The sequence below is a fragment of the Arachis ipaensis genome, chromosome B06 (genome assembly GCF_000816755.2).
Source record: "Arachis ipaensis cultivar K30076 chromosome B06, Araip1.1, whole genome shotgun sequence".
NCBI classification, from domain to species: Eukaryota; Viridiplantae; Streptophyta; class Magnoliopsida; order Fabales; family Fabaceae; genus Arachis; species Arachis ipaensis.
The window spans coordinates 132,237,388-132,243,448 of record NC_029790.2 but is presented as its reverse complement, the minus strand read 5'-3'; positions in this window follow the sequence as shown (position 1 = coordinate 132,243,448).

The window sequence follows — 6,061 nt, the reverse complement described above, 5'->3', positions numbered from 1 at the left end:
ATAATTTTTTTAAAAATAAAAACGTTTAACCTAAAATTTTTAGGGACGTATTTAAATATATAGTCCGTTAAATTTTCCAAAGCAAACTAAAGGATATGTGCAATGTTGTGTTGGCCAATTAGAGTAATAATAATAATAAAGTGGAAACTCAGGTGCAGTTGATAGATGAAAATTTAGTCAAATCAGTTAAATCATCTAACAACCTTCAGTTATCAACTTTACGTAAAGTCGAGTGCACTTGAGTTTTCACCTAATAATAATCTTCCAACCAATTATCTCAACAGGGAAAATGGAGATTGAAACTTGAAAGAGATAAGTAAAGAGAATTGGCCGACACTTATTCTCTCTCCTAAGTCAGTTAAAAGCTTAACTGCCTTTTCTTTTGTTTGTTTTCCTCTGTACTCTCTAAGGCTAAATATGGTCCCATCTTCCTTCCTAGGTCTATCTCCACAATTATAAATTTAATGATAATTATTTTTTATTTTATCATTTTAACAATTTCTTTATGTTAAAGAATCTAAATTTAAAAGTTTTATATTAGTACATAACATTGGATATATAGATCAAAGATTGTTATTTGTATTGTGCCACTTTTATGCTTAAATTTTTTTAATCACTTTCATTTAAATTCGTTTCAGGTTTTCTTCTATTTTTAACAATCAAGTTATTTTAAATCTGATTTGTTTTTTTATCAGGTAATCTTGTTCTTGTAGTTTCTTTCAACATGTTTAAGTGTATCCAAAAAGTACAAGAGTAAAAGATCAGAAGCTAAAAGAACTGGAATAATCAGGGTAGTAGATTGTAGCCCAAGTTATTAGCCAATTCGATTGTTTGTTATTTCTGTTAATCTAGTTATAATAAAATTCTAATCTTTTCTTGTCACAAACTTGCTTAGTATTGTATATAAATAAACAGATTTATATAAAAGAATGTTGATTTAGTTGCATTATTAATTATTTTTGAGTAAATGTTGTTTTTGGTCCCTAACCATTAATTAGATGGACATTGCACTCCCTAACAATTATAAAAACGCAAACTATAAAAAATGGTAAATACCGATGGATTTATCGGCAAATTTACTAAAAAAATCCGCCAGTAATATGTTTACCATCGGAATAAATTCGACGGTATAAACCTCGCTGGTAATTATTTACCGGCGAATTTTTTCATCTGCCGCTAATTACCGTCGAAAAATTTTCATTGGTAATTTTTACAGCCAGATTTTTCTCCCGCTAAATCCTACGGTAATATATTATTAATTAATAATTACCGGTGGATTTATCCGACAATAAATCTGATGGTAAACTTAAATTTTAAATCTTTTAAACAAATTGTAAATATCATGTATTAAAATATGCTCATCAGCTAAGAGCAAGGTAGTGAACTCGCAGTTTTTATTTCGACTCAAAAAGCTAGTTCAAAATCGTAAAGTCATTGAATCATAAGACGGAATATAAACGCGACTCGTAAAACATACACAATAAAAAATATAAGAAATCTGATAACAAAAAATTAATTTCACAAATAATGAAATAAATTCCAAATAAACCAAATTACCATGGCTAATATAAACTATAACAAGTCAAAAGTCACAACTCATAACATAAATTCACTGTTCAACTCACAAATCAAAATACAAATTCACAGCTCACAAATTTATACGGCATTAAAATAAATTCAAGTAGTAAATAAAATAACTAAACTACTGCAATAAACAACCAATTAACTAAAATCTAAACAAGTCATTTAATAATCATCATATTATTCACAAATTTCACAAATTTCACAAATTTTCACATTACTATCTTCATTATTATGAGGGAGAGGAGGAGGTTCTTGGAGAAAGTTCACTTGATGTCATTTCTATTAAAAAAAAGTATAACAACAAAAATTTCAACAATTACATTCAATACAATAGCAAAATTTAAATATTGTAGTTCAGGAAAAAAATATGAGCTTAAGGCCACAACAATTTGATTCGGAAAAATTCAACAACAAAAATTCAATCATTCAAATCATATATACAAATTTGGTTGTTGTGGATTACCTAATTAAACAAATCTCTATATATACAAGTTTTTTGGCCATTGTTTTTGTTTGGTGAGAGTCACAAAAATGTATAACAGTTATCACTAAGCTTATATATATATTTATTTAACAGTGAATCAGACACATTTAAAGATCAAAGATTTAAGCCTAACTTTGACAAAACAATTAAAAAAAAGTGAATTCTACCCAACCCCCTCTAAAATAACATGTAAGTTATCCTTCATGATGTGTCGCATTTTAATTGGTCATTATTTAACTATAGTTGGGTTATTTTGTAATTTATTATTTGAGATGGGTAATTGTATAATTTCTTAAAATATTAAAATTCTACCCCATTAATTGAAGCACGTTCTCACGCAATCTCATTCTACAGTGCATCATTCCTTAACGAGTCGTTAAATTTCCATGGTTTGTAACTTCTTTGTTCTTCCCAGTATAGTCAGCACCGACTTCCAGTATAGTCAGCACCGACTTCATTGCTATCTCATGTCCTCTCACTCAATCTCTTTTTTTTTTTTTACCATGGATCATTCCTTACCAATATAATTAATGGTTAGTTTGGTTATTAAATTTTTTTCATTAAAAATAATATATGGAATATATATTCATATGTAAAATATAATATAATATAATAAAATAAATCTATTAAGAGTACTTAAAAGTATAATTAAAATCAGGAATATACAAATATAATAATAAAATTTGTACTCTAAACAAGTAAACATATCTTTTATCATACATAAATTATTTAAAAAAATATAAATTGTTAAAATTAATAACACAAATTTAAAATGATAAAATTCAACTTTCTTACAAGTAATTTTTATAGTATTTTTATTCTTTTAATTTTTAATTTATTAATATTTTATTATTTAATTAATGATTAAACAAATTATTTTCATGAAAAATATTTTTTGTATAATCTTAAAGAAGAGACCAATATACCAATTTAAAAATTAATGTAAAAATGATATTTTAAATAAAAAATAGTTAATATTAAAATTTTTAAATACAAAAACAAATTATATAGATATTCAGGATATAAATATGAAATACATGTTTAAAATAAATAAAGGAGACAAAAATAATTATTTATTTTTCATGAGTACTCCCATTTTATCTGTTTTATTTATTTTAAGCATATATTTTATATTTATCTTTTAAATATTTATACAAATTATTTTTGTATTTAAAAATTTTAATATTAAATATTTTTTATTTAAAATTTTATTTTTACTTTATTTTTTAAACTACTATATTGGTCTCTTCTATAAGATAATACAAAAAATAATTTTTTATAAAAATAATTTGTTTAATCATTAATTAAATAATAAAGTACTAATAAATTGTAAATTAAAAGAATAAAAATATTATAACAAATACAGTAAAAAATTGGATTTTATTATTTTAAATTTGTATTATTAATCATAGGGCACCTAATTGAATAATCATATTTATATTAGTCTTTATTTCTCATGTCCCTAAGTTATTGTATAAAAGAATGAAAATTCACATCTAATTTATGCTTTCATATAGCGGAACAAAATTTAATCAGTCTAAAACAAAATATACAAGAGTAAAATTCAATTAAATTAATTCAATTCAATTTGACAAAAAAAATTCAATCATTATATTAAATTTTAATAATCCAGCACTCAGCAGAATCATCATTTTTACATTTATAAATCAAAAAACAAAATAAAGAAAAAAGTAACATAGCACAAGTGTAAAACAGATTCATTGAACAATATTAAAAAATTTAATAGAGAAAAAAAAAAAAGAAGAAAGGGACTGAAGTCACAATTAGAGAAAAAAAGATGAGGTCTTACTTAAACTGGAGACAAAAATGAAGTCTCACAGAGTCACACACAGTCTCACCCAGTCACGTCCAGCCACCACAGTTTAGTTCGACAACATTCACAAAAAGCAATCCTCATAGGTGATAACAACACTCCAAACAAAAATCAAGAACAAACTAAAAATCATAACAAAAATAAGAACAGAAAAAATTAAAAATAAATCAAAACAAAAATCATAAAGAAAATAATGAATTCAAAAATCACAAAATTTTAAAATTAAAATAAAATAATGAACTCAGAATAAACAAAAAAAACAACAAATTAAAACAAATCCTAAAATCTAATAAAAATAGAACAAAATCAAAATAAATCAGAAATATAGGCATATACCATAAATTAGGATTTAGGGTTAGAGTTTAAAAAAAGGTTAGGGTTTTTTAATTAAAATGAAGTAAAGAAGGGGATGGAATAGCAAGAGGGATGAGGACAACCTACCTGAAAGAAGAAGGAGAGACATAGATCGGCAATTAAAGGAGAAACGACGGCGGCAGTAGTGGCAGAAGGACGAAAACGGCGACGACATAGCAACCAACGTGTCGCAAGGAGCACTTAACAAAGTTCACGCAGTCTTTGGACGCAGTTGGTGGTGGCCGACGCTGGCGAAGGAGCTGGCAGAGGTGGTTTCGAGGGGAGAGAGAGAGAGAGAGGGGGGAAAAGGTTAGAGAGAGTACGTAGTTCGAAAATGAGGGGAGAGAGTTCGCGGTTCGAACTTAGGACAAGAATACCATCGGATTTATCGGCGAAAAAATCCGACGGCGACCAAAACGCAGTGTTGCACTAATCAAGGATTACTGGCAGATAAATCCGACAGTAATCTTGGCGCCAATTTTTTTGTTTTTCCTCCAATTATTACTAGCAAATTTACCGTCGGAAAATCAAATCCGGCAGAAACTTTTTAATCTTATGAATTTATTTCCAATTCTGTCGGTATACCCGCCGCTAATCTCCGACGCTAAATTCAAAAGTATTCAGCGTTTTTCTTGTAGTGACATATCGGTCCCCACCCACCTTCGTATTTGTTCAATACAGTCCCTGCAAACCGGTTGACAACAAGTCATGCACTAACGTGTCAGGTAACCTGTCCACGTGGCGCCTTCCTTTTCTCTTGGTCAAGAAGAAGAAGAAGAAGCCCTCTCCCAACTCTTCTGTTGCACCCTTTGACGTCGCCATTCTCTAGCGCAGCAAGTCCACCACCACATAGAGAATATCACGCTCTCTTCTCGATCCCGACGGGTTACTCATCCATGATTTCACTCTCAGGAAGAGGAATCACGACTCTAGTCCTTTCTCTATCATTCTTCTAAGTCCTCCTTGTCTTCCAAGAGCTTCAAGGACACCACCGCCACCCCAACCATCTCAGAAAAACTTCCAAACCAAAGAAAAATAGCAAGTGCTTATTCTATTCTTCTCTCAGGGCCAAAGGAAAAATTCGCATGCTTTCTCTCGTCAGCAGTTGCGTGGGTTGGTTTTGCTGTAATTACAAGTTCGGCAAAGCAAGGATTTTCGGTGGCGATTGGAGTGTGAATTCGGAGGCGGCAATGGAACCGAGTTTGTGGCAGAACGAGAAAGGTGAATTTTGTTGGGAGGATTGAGAAATTGGAGGAGGAATTGAGGAATTGATGAATTTTGCTACTGTGTGGAGGGATGCAAAGGAGTCCATGATCTTGACAGCGAGGGGTTTCTCGACGAGGGAGGCGGAGAAGACAGGGCTGAAGCCTCCATGGCCGAGGGTAGTGGAGAAGTAGTTGGTGGCGCCGCAGAAGATGGAGTTTTTTTGTTCTTCTTCTTTGTTGGGTTTCGAAGGCAGGAAAAGAAGATGAGGAAGACAAAAAAGGCGAAGGATAAAACATGATTTTGGGGTTACTCAGAGGACGGTTTGTCCCTAAGAAGGAGACAAAATCATGTGGACAGGTTATCTGACACGTCAGGTGTGATTTTGTCAACCGATTGCAGGAATTGAATTGAACAAATACAAAAGTAGATGGGGATCGATTTGTATTTTTATAATTATTAAGAAGCACAATGTCCATCGAATAAATTGTTAGAAACCAGAAAAGATATTTACTCATAATTTTTTTATTTAGGTAAAAATCCCTAAAAATTGAACTTGAGGATCTCCTTCATATTATTTGATTCCCTCACCATTAAATCAC